We start from the raw sequence: 17,786 nt of genomic DNA, 5'->3' as shown, positions 1-17,786 counted from the left end.
CCTTGAAGTTCACTTTAATTTCGTAGTGACTGTCTTAGTTATCACTAGTGCCGCTGTAACGTAAATATCACAAGGGAATGGCTTTAACAAAGAGAAATGTATTCTCTCCCAGTCTACAAGGCTAGAGTTCTGAATTCAGGGTGCAAGCTCCAGGGGAAGGAAGGCTTTTTCTCTCTGTCGGATCTAGAGGAAGATCCTTGTCATGAATCTTCCCCTGGTCTAGAAGCTTCTCATTGCAGGGACCCTTGGTCCTAAGGATGTGCTCCTCTCCTGGTTCTACATTCTTGGTAGTAGGAGATCACCCTATCTCTTTGCTTGCTTTGTTCTTTTATATTTCAAAAGAAATTGACTCAAGATACACCCTAATTTTGTAGATTGAGTTCTGCCTCATTAACATAGCTGCCTCTAATCCTGCCTCATTAACATGATAGAGGTAGGATTTACAACACACGAGAAAAATCACATCCGATCACAAAATGGTGGACAATCACGCAATACTGGGAATCATGGCCTAGCCAAATTGACACACATTTTTGATGGACACAAGTCAATCCATAAAAGTGACTCATTCCGAACAGGCCTGTATCGCAGCGGTAGGCAATATTAAGAATGGCGATAATGGAAGAGGCCGCATAGGTCCGTCTCACTATTACTACTCCCCATTGCTAACCCCCACATTGTCTCATGATCTTGTTTTTCCCTCTCATTCCAGTCACTATAAAAAGTTTAGATAAACCAGTGTTCCTCCTTGGAGGGTGGAAAACAAGTGATAATGATCTAGGAATGAAAAAATGAACAAAGCACCCATCCTGTGACAAGAAAACCAGGATGTTGCCAGATAACCTCCAAGAATATCAGGAAAAGATTAACGTATCTGGGACGTGACCACCTCAAGGAGGAACTAACACAGACTTCCAGGAGCCATAATCCTGTCCCTATAAAGCCTTCAGCCAATCTCCAGTGGGGGAGATGGGTTTTTGGAGGAATCTAGTCCCCTCTGTTTCCTATATATCTATATATAATAAAATTCTTGCTGCTTACCTCACCCCATCTCAGAATTGGTTATCGAGGCAGGTGGCTCCAAGCAGCGTTATTGAGATAACAAATTCGGTGGCCTGTAAGAAGAACTCCAGCCACTTCGGACATGGAGGCAGGCCTGGGGCTGATCAACAGCTCTCCCAACAAGCGGCCATGAGAGGTTTCATTTGCCTCCAGGGAGACTATCGGCCAGACCTGGGTCTGCCATGGCACAGCCAGTCCCCAACTGCACCAGAAGAGGTGGGTGAAAGAAAGCAAGACCTACATAGGAGGGATCCCAAGGTGAGTCTGCAACTCCTCTCCCTGTTGCACTCAGGGCTGGGGTACATAGGGCAGGCCCAAGCGTTCTGGAGAGGGACCTAAACCTTTGGTTTCTGAGGTGGGAGGCACCTCAGATAACTGACCCTGTGAGTAGAATCACAAGAAGGGACTCCTGGTGACTCTATAGTCTTGGTTTTAGGGTATGGAAATGCCCCTGGGATTGTCTGGGAGGTTGAGGTTGCCAAGATCATCCCTGTCACCCGAAAAAGTTGTCTGAGAGGTTGAGGTTGCCGAGATTATCTCCGTCATTTCTTTCAGGATTTTTGTCTGTTCGTAGCGCTTAGCGTGCAAATTCCTCAGAGACTGTCTGGGAGATTGAGGTCGCTAAGATCACCTCTGTCACCCGGTGCGATTGTCTGAGAGGTTGAGGCTGCTGAAATCATCTTCATTGTCTCAGTGGGATCACATTTTGTGTTTGTTTACTGTTATTTATGTGTACCTGTCCCTGTGAAGCCGCAGTGTTCTTGTGTCGTCATTACATTAACACTTACCTGTATAAAACCTGTTACCAGATTCACGAATGTTTTTTGGCTCTAGCTTTTTTTTTTTTTTTTTTTTTTGTTATTCTGAGAAAAACATCTCCAAGGATGTTGGGGGCCCAGAATAGGAATTCAGGGAATTCTGACCAAATGGAGTATAATTAGAAAGGAGGTGGATTTTTAGATAGACAGTATAATAAATCACCATTGTGCTCAGAAGAGAGGGACTCACCCATTGGTAAGAAGGCACGCTCAAGAAAAACACCCATTAGGGGAGGAGGCCTGTCTATCCCAGCCAAATCTCCTCTAGGCTGCATTCTAGCAAACTGGAAGAGGTATAGCTATGAGACTATGACAAGGAAGAAAATGATATGCTTATGTAACAATGTATGGCCCCAATACCAGCTGGGGGACCAGGAACATTGGCCCCCAAATGGGTCTTTGGCTCATGGCACGATTTTTCCACTTGACTTGTTTTGTAGAAGGGAGAAAAAATATATTCAAGCTTTCATGTCTCTCTACCAAACTTTGAATCCCTCTAACTAGGTTCCTTTTCAGGAAAAGCCAAAAGCAAAAGTGCTTCCTGAATCCTCACCAGAGGATCCTCTCTTGGAAAGACTAGCCCTGACAACTGCTTCAGCTCCCCCTCCCCCATATAGGGAAGGTGCAGTAGAAGCCGACAGGTCAGGTTGAAGAATGATGGCAGAATCCCCCACCAGAAGGGCAGAGCCTGATTCTAGTTTAGGCAGCTTGGAAGAAACTGACAAAGAAGGGAATCAGAAAGTAAGAGTCCGACTTCATCCAGTATGGTCTCCCTGCCCACATCCGTCAGGGTACAGTTTTTGGTGAGGGTACTGTTGGAGTTCGGGCACGGCAATTTCCCTTAAGAAAGATCCCAGCTGGAATGGGCGCTCAGGGGCGGCATCGAGGAACAATGCTAGTACATACTCCATTCTCTACTTCCAATTTGTATAATTGGAAGAATCATAACTCCCCATACCGGAGTGACCCAAATAGAATGACAGAATCATTCCTCTCCATTTTCTCTCCTCACCACCCCACTTGGGCAGACATACAGGCCCTTTTAACTACTTTATTGACTTCAGAGGAGCACTGCGTGGTGTTAGAACAGGCTCGAAAAGAGGCTAATAGGCTCCATAATCTGAAACCATTAACCTGACCTTCGGGAATGGAGGCCATTCCAACACAAGACCCAAGCTGGGATCATAACCAAGAGGAGGGGGCGGATAAACTTCAGCTATACAGGGATTGTTTGGTTACTGGACTGAGGAGGGCCCCTAAGCCCAAAAGCTTGCAAAAAGTTAAGGAAGTCATTCAAGGGGAAAAGGAAGATCCGTCCACTTTAGAGAGAGTGACAGATGCATTCCGCCAATACACCAGTATAAATCCTGAGAATCCTAACAATTACAAGCTTCTAAATATGACTTTCATTTCCCAAAGCACTCTTGATATTTGGAAGAAGTTGCAGAACTTAGCGGGAGGACTCGGGATGCCCATAGGGCAATTACTTGTGATTGCTTTTCAGGTCTTCAATAATAGAGATCAGGTGGTGGAGTTAAAGGAAAAACAAAAAATTAAGCAAAAAGCAGCTTTGCTGACAGCTGCCCTAGCCCCTCCAGGTCCAGGGGAAAAACAGGGGGCCAGGAGAAGGACAATCCCAGAGCGTGGAATGGGGCCACCCCTGGGACCTGACCAGTGTGCTTACTGTAAAAAACACAGACACTGGAAATGAGAATGTCCAGAAGCCAGAGGAAGGCGGCTGTGACCCACTATCCTCCAAACCTATCAGGAGGGGCCCCCACAGGGAGATGATTCAGAATGATGGGGCCCAGGGCTAGAATCTTCGTTGCTTGTCTCCCACAGTGAGCCTCAGGTGACCCTAAAGGTGGGAGGGTGCCCTATTGACTTTATTCTGGATATGGGAGCCACATTTTCAGTTGCGAACATGGCTGAATCTCCCCTTAGTCCACTCACTGCTCTGGTGGGGGGGAGGGGGTCTCAGGGAAGCTTGACAATCGACCTTTCCTCCAACCAGTAAATTGTGAAGTTGGAAAGAAATTGTTATATCATGAGTTCCTTTATATGCCAGAATGCCTGGTCCCCTTTTTGTGAAGGGACCTCCTATCAAAATTAGGGGCCCAAATCACTACTGAACCATCCCAAATAGTGGTACAAATCCCACCTGAAAATGCACGCACCTTGCAGGCAGCACTGTTGCAAGAAGAAATAGTGACACCTAGCAGCATTCCTTTCCATATTCAACAAAAGGTGAATCCAGAGGTCTGGGCATCAGAAAGGCCTGGGCAAGCTAAGTCAGCAACCCCAGTTAAAATAACTTTAAAACCCAGAGCACCTGTTATAAACTGAAGGCAATATCCCCTCTGTAAAGAAGCCTTAGAAGGAATTGCACCATTGATTTATCAATATATAGAAATTGGACTTTTAAAATTCTACTGTTCTCCTACCGGTGTTGAAACCAGGGACTGAGGAATGTCGATTTGTTCAAGACTTAAGGAAAATCAACCAAATAGTAGAGGATATTCATCTGGTTGTTCCCAACCCATATACCTTCTTTGTTACTATACCTAGTCAATGTGCTTGGTTTTTAGTATTGGACTTTAAGGATGCTTTCTTTTGCGTTCCTCTATACCCTGAGTCTCAGCCTCTGTTTGCCTTTGAATGGGCTGATATTAAGACTGGGACTAAGAGACATCTCACATGGCAGGTTCTGGCCCAGGCATTCAGGAATTTCCCCCACTATTTTTAGGGAAATACTAGCCAAAGACTTGAGGGCATTGAGGCTAGAAAGAGGTCTTGTCTTACAATACGTGGATAATATCCTGATAGTAAGTGAGACTAAAGAAGACTGACCCAAATACCATATTGGTTTTGAATCGTTTGGCTGAGTGTGGGTATCGAGTTTCCAAGAAAAAGACCCAGATATCCCAACAAGTAAAATATCTGGGATTTCAAATATCACAGGAGCAACGAGGTCTCCCTCAGGATCGACGAGAAACTATCAGGTGGGTGACACCTCCCACCTCTAGGTGGCAGCTTAGGGGTTCCCTTGGGATGACTGGATTTTGCCAGATTTGGATACCAAGGTTTGGACTTATGACAAAACCTCTATATGAGGCCCTAAAAGGAGAAGAAAAAGAGCCTTTACTATGGACCAAAGAATGCCAACAGGCTTTTAAGAAAATTAAGTGCCAATTAACGACAGCCCCAGCACTAGGATTGCCAGTCCTCCAAAAACCTTTTGAACTGTTTGTACTTGAAAGATAGGTAATTGCTTTGGGGGTACTAATTCAAACCGTGGGACCAGCCAGGTGGCCGGTGGCCTATTTTTCCAAACAGTTGGACAGCGTGGCCTGGGGATGGCCCCATGTCTTCAAGCTGTGGCCGTGACATGTGACCTGTTACAAGAAACTGAAAAATTCACCCTTGGACAAAAGGTAACAATCAATACACCACATACTGTACTACCCTTCATAGAACAAAAGGAGGAGTTTTGGCTCATGATAGGATGAATGGGAAAATATCAGGCAATCCTGTTAGATAACCTGAACATAACCTTAAAGGCCATCTCTTCCCTTAACCCTGCCAACCTAGTGCCCATCTCAGAAGATGCTCCTATACATGATTGCTTGGAGATAATCGAAGAAGTTTACCCTTGCAGACCAGATCTCTCGGCTGTCCCTTTGATTGACCCAGAAATAGAAAAGTATACTGATGACAGTAGTTTTCCATATGAAGGACGTCACAAGGCAGGATATGCAGTGGTAACACGAACTGCGGTCTTAGAGGCAGCTCCACTTCCTGCTGGCACTTCGGCTCAAAAGGCTGAACTCATAGCCCTTGGGCGAGCCCTGCAACTAGGAGCAGAAAGATGTATAACTGTGAATACTGATAGTAAATATTCCCGTCTGGTCTTTCACTCACACGGTGCCTTGTGGAAAGAGAGGGGACTCCTGACATCTGCCAACAAAGAAATAAAACAGGTACCAGAAATCCTGGAACTCCTGAGAGCAATTAATGATCCCCTTCAGGTGGCAGTAGTATATTGTCCCAGACATCAGAAGGGACAATCTCCTGAGGCAATAGGGAACCGAAAAGCAGATACAGAAGGAAAGAAGGCTGCAATGTGAGGAGATGAGATGGGAACAGAGATGGCCTTGATCCCTCATCTGGACCCTGTTGACCTTCCCACACCCATCTACACCACCCAGGACCTGGATAGGGCTAAAGAATGGGGCTATCACCTCACCTCTCATTCTAAATGGCTGATGGACTCTGCAGGGAAAGGACTGTTACCAGCGGCCCAAGTATATGGTATAGTGTCAGCTCTACATGAAGGGATTGAGTACAGGAGAGACACCAGTCTTGAATGGATCCAACAGGTGGTCACCAGGCTGAATCTCCTAAAAACTATCCAGATGTTACAAAGAGGTGCTACCTATGTGCAAGAAACAACCCGGAGACTATGCCCCACCCAACCGAATGGGGAGTCCAACACCGGGGAATAAACATGGGAGAAGACTGGCACGGGGATTTCACAGTGATGCCCCAGGCACCCTGGAACTTCCCATATTTGTTGGTCTTCATGGACACCTACTTGGTGTAGGCAAAGGCTTTCCCTTATCGGACTGAACAAGCCCAAGAAGTGACCAAGGCATTACTCAAAGAAATCATACCTCATTTTGGTCTACCAATATCAGTTCAAAGTGATAATGGAGGAGCTTTTAGGCAAAAATTACATAAGAAGTCAGTAAGGCTTTCGATATAAATTGGAAGTTACACTCAGCTTGGAGACTACAATCAACTAGAAAAACTGAAAAGATGAATCATACTTTGAAAAAGACCTTGGCAAAACTTTGTCAAGAGAAACTCCACTTGGATACAAGGTTTGCCCATTGTCCTGCTCAGAATCTGGGTAGCCCCTTGAAGTGGGCTCAGGTTAAGCCCTTATGAATTAATACATGGGAGACCATTCCTGAAAAAGTCAACTTTCCCCACCTCTGTAATGACCTAGGTAGAGAAAAGAGACTGGGTCCATTCTCTGAGAACCGTCATGAACACCGTTAATCAATATGCTTCTTCCTGGTTGTCTTTTCCTTCCGACATTCCCCTTCATAGGTTCCACCCAGGAGATTGAAAACCTGGAAGAACCAACACCCAGAACGTCAACTGGCCCTTAAGTGGGAAGGAACTTTTGAAGTTCTCCTGATCACCCACTCGTCTCTGAAATTAGCAGGAGTAGCCGCGTGGGTACATCACTGGAGGGTGAAAGCAGCTCCCCTCAAAGGAGGAAGAGTTAAAGAATCACCATATTCCTGCACTCCAATTCGAGATCTGAAATGCAAGTTCAAGAAACTTACAGAATAATGATCCTAACCCTGTTTTTGGTTTTCTTTTTACTTCTCCAGGAAGTGTGGATGGGAAAAATTCTGGTGGTTCTACAAGCCAGAGGAGCTCTAACCCTACAGGTTAGAGAACCTCTAACCCTCTCATGTGTAGTATCATCCCTAACTCCAGTAGGTCCAGTTAAGTGGGTCATGGAAGAGCCCAAAAGAGGACAGATAACTGGGACTTCAGGACCACTGGCTCCAACCGGGTAACACCTATGGCTGATACCACTCAGCCACATAATTGTTATCTAACACTGGAACATACTATTGTGTAAACTATAAAGAAGGTTCACCTCAAGATCTGAGATCAGCAGGAGAGAGGGAATCCAAGTTGTTGTGGGGTATCAAGAACCTCTCCACCTTCCAGATGGATGGGCCTGGTCATCCAACGGCCTAGTCAACATGTCCCAAGCAGTGGCTACAGGAGGGAACCTTGGTAGCTTCTGGGTGTGCCATCACCTCCCTGGGTCAGAAGCTCCCTTAAGTCCATTAGCAGCCCCAGTTTTTGACTATAACAAAGATACATGTAGTTGCATCCCAACCTATAGTGCTCCAAAAATTCCAATACGAGCAAGGCTTGTTCAATACCCATTTTCTATACCCTGTTTCTCTCTCACCGACCTCTATAACCATACTTCAGGGCACAAAAGGGAAATTAATCACAAGATCCATGGACAAAGGTAGCCCAACAAGTTTTCTGAGATTTTCAACTTCTTTCATCATGTAATCAAACTCTAGTCATTCCGTAATTGTCCCATATTAACACTAGCATCCCAGATTGCTCTAATGGAAATTGGTCCTTGTGTGCTCCATCAGGGTACACCTTTCTATGTGGGGGAAAAGCGTACCCCCCTAGTGAAAACCCTATCCCAAAGGCATCAACCTATACGTGGGCTATCCAATGTCTGACTGGAATTCACTATGTGTGGCAATGCACTCTGGAGTTTCTAACTTTCCTTACTCAGATTCATCCATCACCCACCCAGGTGACCGTAAAGGTCCCTCAGAAGAGACGGGATATCTTCTCCGTAGATCCAGCCTCCCTGGAGGTGATAGGGATTAATAACAACCCTGTCATAGAGAAGACTTAAGAACGATTATCCCAGGATCAGGAGAATACCACATGGAAATGGCTATCAGGAATTTACTGGATACCCTTCACCTATTGGCTCTTGGGACTGAGAGAGCACTCAAAGCTCAACAAACCTCTTTGAACTCCCTGGCCAAGGTGGTCCTTGACAACAGAATTGTCTTAGACTTCTTATTGGTAAAGTCAGGTGGTGTACATGCTATAATAAATAAAACCTGCTGCTCTTGGAAAAATACTACAGGAGAAGTTGAAATAGGGTTAGATGCCATTCATAAGGTAACTAAATGGACAGACCCCAAATCGAGACAAGAAGATGCATGCAGCTGGTTCTCCAGCATCTTTCCTTCCTTGAGATCTTGGTTAACCCCCTTAATAACCTTAGGAATAGTGATTATTTTAGTTTATTTTTGTGTTCCCTGTTTTATGAAAATATTGGCAAGAGGAATTACAAATACCCTTAAGGCTGGAGAAATTTCTACCCTGATAAGTCGGGATGTCCCTTTTTCAGGCTCTGGGGACACATGTAATCTAATCCACCAAGACAAAGCTAATTTCCACTCTAACCCACCCCCTGGCTACGGCCCCTACTTGATACCGGCAGTTTTCTCAACCCAGCTGATGCCCCTAACTAGCAAGAAGTAGTCAGAAAAGAAGTGACACCCTGTTCCCCAAGATTGAGAAACTTCCAATAAAAGTGGGGATTGGAAGAGGTTGCATAGGTTCAGCTCACTATTATTACTTCTCATTGCTAACCCCCGCAGCATCTCATAATCTTGTTTTTCCCTCCCATTTCAGTCTCTATAAAAAGTTTAAGATTAACCAATGTTCCTCCTTGGAGGGTGGAAAATAAGTGATAATGATCTAGGAATGAAAAACCGAATGAAGCACCCATCCTGTGACAAGAAAACCAGGATGTTGCTGGATAAGTCCCAAGAATATCAGTAAAAGATTAACTCATCTGGGATGTGACCACGTCAAGGGGGAACTAACACAAACTTCCAAGACCCATAATCCTGTCCCTGTAAAGCTTTCAGCCAATCTCCAGTGGGGGAAATTGGTTTTTGGAGGAATCTATTTCCCTCTGTCTCCTATTATATTGATATATAATACACACTTGCTGCTCACCTCACCCCTGTCTCAGGATTGGTTATTGCAGCAGGCAGCTCCAATCCCTGTTATTACAGTAACAAAAACAACCAAAAAAAAATTCCTGAACACTGGATAAATAGTCTCATGTGATTAGATGAGGCCACAGAAAGGATATTGGTAGCCTCACATAGAGGTAATGAATTTCCCTATATGCCTCTAGGCAGACAAACAATTTTGAAATTTTTCCTCATTTCACTACCAATTGCCTTCGGGTTCAAAAAGAAGCCATTAAACACAGTATTATTACTTCCTATTCCTTTAGTCCACCACTCAGTTTCTAGTACTGTGGAGACTTGCATATTGCTATGATGTTGGAAGCTATGCCACCAGTATTTTAAATACCAGCAGGTTCACCCATGGTGGACAGGTTTCAGTAGAACTTCTAGGCTAAGCAGACTAGGAAGAAAGGGCTGGTGACTTATTTCCAAAAATTAGCCAATGAAAACCCTATAGTTCAAAACAGAATTTTATCCAATATAATGCTGGAAGATGAGCCCCGTAGGTTGGAAGGCACTCAAAACACACAGTGACTGCAACAATGGATTTGAGCATACCAATGATTTTGAAGATGGCGCAGGACTGGGCAATGTTTTGTTCTACTGTATATGGGGTTGCCATGAGTCTGAGCCAACTTAAGGCAACTAACTGCAACATTGCTTTAGAATTTATGAGGAATAGTGACAAAGTCTCCCATTCTCACTTTTAATAGGCTGGTTTTCTGGACTCTGGTGACAATAAACAACTGATCAATTAATATCATCATCAATGTCAACTACAGTTAATCTTCAAGCCAGGGATGAGGATTTATTCATCACGTCACACCCTGCCTTGATCCCACAGCTATTTCCTTATTAGAGTAACCATTCTATTAAGTTCCACTATGAATAGAAGCTTCTCTCTGTGTGCGTTTCTATTAGTTATAAGAAAAAAAGTGCGTATTTTAGGAAATTATAATCTATATAAAGACGTAGAACTTTTTCTGAGAAGGTAAAGTCATTCAGGATCTAAACCAACTCTACAAACTAGCTGATTTTTTATTCCCTTTCACTTAGCATCTCTGTTTCTCTAGACAAGTTTGCTCTCTCGACTTATTTTAACAGGCAATTTGTCTTCCTTCCTAATTAAAGAGGGAGTTAATCTCATTAACTGAAATAATTACCATTATCCCTCTTGGATGAACCGATTTAGTGCAGATCACCTTGTGGCTTTCTGGGCCCCAGCATTCATTCTTTCTCTTTGATCCAATCAGTCATCCACCCTGTGCTGCTTCTTGAGACCAGGCTTATGGGAAAAGCAGTTTGGTTTTTTTTTTTGTCAGAGAAAGATATTAGGCATAGTAAACACCACCTGTGGAATGTTCAGTCCGCTAGGAAAGCAGAGGAGCATCCTGTGTCCAATTGAAGCTGAAGATCAACGGCTGTGACAGAAATATTCACAGCTGAATGGGTATATCAAGCAAGGTTTACTAGTTCAAGTGTAGGTGTGAAATCAACATACATTTATATCAATACAATTTATGAGAAGTGCTTGTATATAAGGAATGTAATGCTGATAACTCCTGGTATAAGCTTAATATGTAATAAAGTAAATTAATTTACCATAAATAAATAAATAATTAAATTAAGTTAAATTGTAATAATTTATAATAAATCCTCCACTGGAAAGTTAAGTACTTACTCTGGATTCTAACATGGTAGATATCCTAGTGATGCATTCTGACTGGTGCCTGTACAATGTCCCACATAGAGTCATTTACTAATAAATACAAGTTTGATTCACTGATTTCCCTCTCTATCCAGTGCATGAATTCTCAGAGTCTGAAAAAGCATCTATGTGAAGTTATATGCCAATATAGAAACTCCTCATATTTTTCTTTTGAATTGTACATTTCACAACACACTTTTTCATGTATTATCCTACTTAATTTTCATAATAGCCATGTGAGGAAATTAGCATGAATTAAAATTGTATAAGGTGAGAACAAAAATAGTTAAATGACTCCATCTTTTGGGATTAGCTTTGACCATCAGAAGCAGACAACAGAGTAACAGATTTTTAATAAAACTTGAAACCTATCTTTCATGTTAAGGAATAGAGGTGGGATCTCCAGGACTGTTATGGCAGCTCTGCTCCACAGCGTCCTGAGGTACTACGACTTCCTCAGATTCCTGCTCCTTCTAAGTTATTTCTTCTATATGGTTAAAGATAAGGTTATAGCCCCCATATATATACCCCAAGTCTCAACATAAAGTGAAAGATATATACAGAGTCCCTGCATGGTGAAAACTGTTAAGCACTCAGGTACTAACCAAAAGGTTGTTGGCTTGAATACAACTAGAGGTGCCTTGGAAGAAAGGCCTGATGATCTACTGCAAAACGGTCACGGCCATCAAAAACTCTACAGAGTGTAGTTCTACTCTGAAACACATGGCATTGCCATGCATTGCAATTGACTTGACAGCAACTGGTTTGTTTTTTAAATATATTATATCCAAAAAAAAAAATACATAGTACTTCGTCTTAAATCTATTGGTCAGAATTTGAACACTAGGACTACTGTTTTAAGGGAGGCTGGGAAATTAAGTGCTTACTACTGGTGACTTAAAAAAACAAAAACAAAAACAAACTTCTGACTCATGGTGATTTCATGTGTTAAATAGGAGAACTGCTCCATAGAGTTATCTCGGCTGTAATTCTACAGAAGCAGATTGTCAGGACTTTCTTTCATTGTGTAACTGAGCGGGTTCAAATCACCAACTTTTAAGGATAGTAGTCGAGTTCAAACTGTTTGTGCCTCCCAGGACCTCAGTGACTTTTACTGTAGTTGTTGTTAGGTGTTGTCAAGTTGGTTCTGACTCATAACAACCCTACGTACAAAAAAAGGAAACACTGTCTGATCCGGCTCCATCCTCACCATCTTTTATGCTTGAGTACATTGTTGCAGCCACTGTGTCAATCCATCTCCTTGAGGGTCTGCCTCTTTTTCGTCAACCCTCTACTTTACCAAGCATGATGTCCTTCTCCAGGGACTGATCCCTGCTGATAACATGTCCAAAGTATGTGAAACATAGTCTAGCCATCCTTGCTTCTAAGGAACATTATGGTTGTACTTCTTCCAAGACAGATTTGTTCATTCTTTTGACAGTCCACGGTATATTCAATATTCTTCACCAACAGCATAATTCAAAGACGTCAGTTCTTCTTTAGGCTTCCTCATTCATTGTCCAACTTTCTCATACATATAAGGAAATTGAAAACACCATGGTCTGGGTCAGGCATACCTAAGTCCTCAAAGTGACGTCTTTGCTTTTTATCACTTTAAAGAGATCTTTCACAGCAGATTTGCCCAATGTAATGAATCATTTAATTTCTTTTTTCCTTTTTTTTTATTGTACTTTAGATGAAGGTTTACAGAACAAATACTTTCTCATTAAACAGTTAGTACACATATTGTTTTATGACAATGGTAAACAACCCCACGACATGTCAACACTGTCCTTTCTAGTGACTTCATTACTGAGATAAAAGGGAGTCCGGGGGCCATACTCTTGAGGTTTCTCCAGTCTCTGTCAGGCCAGTAAGTCTGGCCTTTTTTTGTGAGTTAGAATTTAGTCCTACATTTTTTCTCCAACTCTACCTGGGACCCTCTGTTGTGATCCCGGTCAGAGGAGTCAGTGGTGGTAGCTGGGCACCATCTAGTTGTACTGGACTCAGTCTGGTGAAGGCCATGGTAGTCGTGGTCCATTAGTCCTTTAGACTAATCTTTCCCTTGTATCCTGTTTCCTTCATTCTCCTGTGCTGCTGAAGGGGTGAGGCCATTGAAATATCTTAGATGGCTGCTCACAGGCTTTTAAGACACCAGACACTACTCACCAAGGTAGAATGTAGAACATGTTCTTTATTAACTGTGTTATGCCAATTGAGCTAGATGTTCCCCGAGACCATGGTCGCCACAGCCCTCCGCCCAGCAATTCAGTCCCTCAGGAAGTTTGGATGTGTCTATGGAGCTTCCATAACCTTTCTTTGTACAAGTTGTGCTGGCTTCCCCAGTACCGTGTATTGTCTTACCCTTCACCAAAGTTACCACTTATCTATTGTCTATTTAGTATTTCCTCCCCACCCCTCCCATCCGTCGTAACCAACAATGATTGTTTCTTTTTGTGTGTAAACTTTTTCTTGAGTTTTTACAGTAGAGGTCTCATACAATATTTGTCCTTTTGTGATTGACTTATTTCACTCAGCATAATGTCCTCCAGTTTCATCCATGTTATGCGATGGTTCACTGATTCATTATTGTTCTTTCTCGTTGCATAGTACTCCATTGTGTGTATGTACCATCGTTTGTTTATCCATTCATCTGTTGATGGGTATCTAGGTTGCTTCCGTTTGCTATTGTGAACAATGCTGCAATGAACATGGGTGTGCATATGTCTATTCGAGTGACGGCTCTTATTTTTCTGGGATATATTCCTAGGAGTGGGATTGCTGGATGGTATGGTATGTCTATTTCTAGCTTTCTAAGGAAGCACCATATCATTTTCCAAAATGGTTGTATCATTTTGCATTCCCACTAGCAGTGCATAACAGTTCCAGTCTCCCCACAGCCCCTCCAACGTTTGTTATTTCCAGTTTTTTGATTCGTGCCGGTAATGCTGGGGTAAGCTGGTATCTCACTGGGGTTTTAATTTGCATTTCTCTACTGGCTAGTGATCACAAGCATTTCCTCATGTGTCTGTTGGTTTTCTTTGGTGAAGTGTCTGTTCAATTCCTTTGCCCATTTTTTAATTAGATTATTTATCTTTTTGTTGTAAAGGTGTTAGATTTTCTTGTAGATCGTCCCCTTAATCATTAGAGTGTCCTTCTTTGTCTTTTTTGGTGGATTTTGTTTTAAAGTCTATTTTATCTGAGATTAGTATTGCCATTCCTGCTCTTTTTTGGTAGTTGTTCGCTTGATATATTTGTTTCCATCCTTTGATTTTTAATAAATTTACGTCTTTGTTTCAAAGGTGTGTCTCTTGTAGACAGCATATTGGTGGATCCTGTTTTTTTATCCATTCTGTCACTCTCTGTCTCTTTGTCAGTGCATTGAGGCCATTTCACTTGCAGTGTAATTATTGATAGATGTGAGTTTATTGCTGTCATTTTGTAGTGCTTCTTTTTGTGGTGCTGACGTTTTCTTTGTTCCTCTTACTTTCCTGTGCCGAATACCTTTTGTTTGTGGGTGTTTTTTTTTTTTTGATTTCTTTTGTTTTTGTAGGTTTTGTTTTTACTGAGGCTTTATATTTTTCCTCTTTATTTTGATGAGTAGGTTTGTTAACTTTCTTTGTGGTTACTATGAAATTTACCCTTATCTTTCTAAGTTTGAAATATTCTATTATTACTTGGTATCACCTTGCCTTCTTCTCTATTAGAAGGTTCTATACCTACACTGTTTATTCCTTCTTTTATTGTTCTGATGTTGTTGTCATTTACAGATTAACTGCTCTGATTCCCTATTGTCTTTCTTTTGGTTTTGGATAGTCCTTGGGAGTTCATTTCCTAGATTGGTATCTGGCTGGTATGATCCTGTGTCCTATATTCAGCCTGTGAGCTGTTGTTGTTTGTTCTCAGATCGAAGAACTCCCTTTAATAATTCTTCTACTTTTGGTTTGTTTTTACACAGTCCCTTAATTTCTGTTTATCTGGAAATGTCCTAATTTCACCATCATATTTGAATGAGAGTTTTACAGGATATATTGTTCTTGGCTGGCAATTTTTTTCTTTCAAGGTTTTATATATGTCATCCCATTGCCTTCTTGCCTGCGTGGTTTCTACCAAATAATCTGAGCTTAGTCTTATTTTTCTCCCCTGTACGTGGCTTTTTGTTTTTCTCTAGCTGCTCTCAGGATTCTTTGTTTGTCTTTGGTTTTGGCAAGTGTGATTATGATACGCCTTGGTGATTTTCTTTTGGGGTCTATCCTATATTGTGTTCATTGAGCTTCTTGGATGACCAGCTTTTCATCTTTCATGATATTGGGGGAAGTTTTCTGTCAGCAGTTCTTCAATGATCCTCTCTTTTGTTTTCTGTTTTCTCCCCCTGCTCTGGAACTCTGATCACTCCCGAATTTTTCTTTTGATAGTATCCCATGTAATTCTAAGGTTCTTTTCATTTTTCTTTGTTCTTTTTTCTGATTTTTCCTCAAACAGAGTTGCATCCAAGTGTTTGTTCTGTCTCCTATTGGAAGCTCCGTGAAGCTGCTTTCCTGTACCCTTTGTTCACTGATCTCCAATAGGAGTCCAAGATGGCGGATCTGTGCTGCATTAGTTAATAGGGGACTTCTGCATGTATCTCTGCTCACTCTCTGTTCTCTGTCAGTTTCTTTTTCCGTTCAGTGCTTGGCTGAGTTCTTTATCTCTTCATTTGATACTTAGGGTTTCAGGATTGCTGTTTTCTCTGTTTGGCTTGGTTATTCTGATCTTTGCTGTGGAGGGACAGCATGGTGCTTGTATCTATAGTGCCAGGTTGCCTGGAAGTCACTTATTTGATTTCTTGACTGCTGCTTCCATGAGCATTGATTGTGGATCCAAGAAAAATGAAATCCTTAACAACTTCAATCTTATCTCTTTTTATCATGATGTTGATTATTGATCCAGTTGTGAGGAGTTTTGTTTTCTTCTAGTTGAGGTACAGTCCATACTGAAGGCTGCAGTCTTTGATCTTCATCATTAAGTGCCTGAAGTCCTCTTCACTTTCAGCAAGAAAGGTTGTGTCATGTGCATAACACAAATTGTTAATGAGTCTTCCTCCAATGCTGACGCCCCGTTCCTCTTCATATAGTCCATCTTCTCAGATTATTTGCTTAGCATACAGATTGAATAAGTATGGTGAAAGGATACAATCCTGACACACACCATCCATGACTTTAAACCATGCAGTATTCCTTTGTTTGGATCAGAATACTGCCTTTTGATCTATGTACAGTTTCCTCATGAGCACAATTAAGTGTTCTGGAATTCCCATTCTTTGCAATGTTTTCCATAATTTTTTATGGACCACACAGTCAACTGACTTTGGCACCAGCTAAAACTTCAGATTATTGCTATTTAGGGAGAAAAGATATTGAGAAATAACCCTCACTCCATCACAGGAATCAAGGGTACATGAATGGTTATTTTTAATGTTACATTCTGTAGTATTAAAAGTATGTTGTGGTTGTTAGGTGCCATCGAGTTAGTTCCGACTCATAGTGACCCTATATACAACAGAAAGAAATATTGCCCAGTCCTGTGCCATCCTCACAATCACTGATATGCTTAAGACTATTGTTGCAGCCACTGTGTCAATACATCTCTTTGAGTGTCTTTCTCTTTTTCCCTAGCCCTCTATCTTACCCAGCATGATGTCCTTCTCCAGGGACTACTCTCTTCTGATAACATGTCCACTGTATGTGAGACATAGTATTGCCATCCTTGCTTCTAAGGAACATTCTGGCTGTACTTTCTCCAAAACAGATTTGTTCCTTGTCCTGGCAGTCCATGATATATTCAATGTACTTTGCCAATACCATAACTCAAAGGTTTCAATTCCTATTGTGTCTTCCTTATTCATTGTCCACCTTTCCACTGCATATGAGGTGATTGAAAACACCAAGCCTTGGGTCAGGTGCACCTTAGTTTTCAAGGTGACGTCTTTGCTTTTGAACATTTTAAAGGGGTCTTTTGCAGCAGGTTTGCCAAATGCAATGCGTTGTTTGATTCCTGACTGCTGCTTCCATAGATGTTGATTGTGGATCCAAGTAAAATGAAATCTTTGACAACTATAATCTTTTCACCTTTTATCATGATGTTGCTTATTGGTTCAGTAGTGAGGATTTTTGTTTTCTTTATGTTGAAGTGTAATCCGTACTGAAGTCTGTGGTCTTTAATCTTCATCAGTAAGTGCTTCAAGTCGTCTTCACTTTCAGCAAACAAGGTTGTGTCATCTGCATAACTCAGATTATTAATAAGCCTTCTTCCAGTCTTGATGCCCTGATCTTCTTCGTATGGTCCAGCTTCTAGGATTATTTGCCCAGCATATACATTGAATAAGTATGGTGAAAGGATACAAACCTGACCCGCACCATTTCTGACTTTAAGCCATGCAGTATTCCCTTGTTCTATTTGAACGGCTGCCTCTTGATCTATGCGCAGTTTCCTCATGAGTACAATGTCATGGTTTGAATTATGTCCCCTCAAAAATGTATGTATCAGTTTGGCTAGGCCATGATTCCTGGTACTGTGTGATTTTCCTGTATGTTGTAA

The sequence above is a fragment of the Trichechus manatus genome, unplaced genomic scaffold, assembly GCF_000243295.1.
Source record: "Trichechus manatus latirostris isolate Lorelei unplaced genomic scaffold, TriManLat1.0 scaffold00124, whole genome shotgun sequence".
Taxonomy (NCBI): Eukaryota; Metazoa; Chordata; class Mammalia; order Sirenia; family Trichechidae; genus Trichechus; species Trichechus manatus.
The sequence above is the reverse complement of the archived record's forward strand: the minus strand, read 5'-3'. Positions refer to the sequence as shown.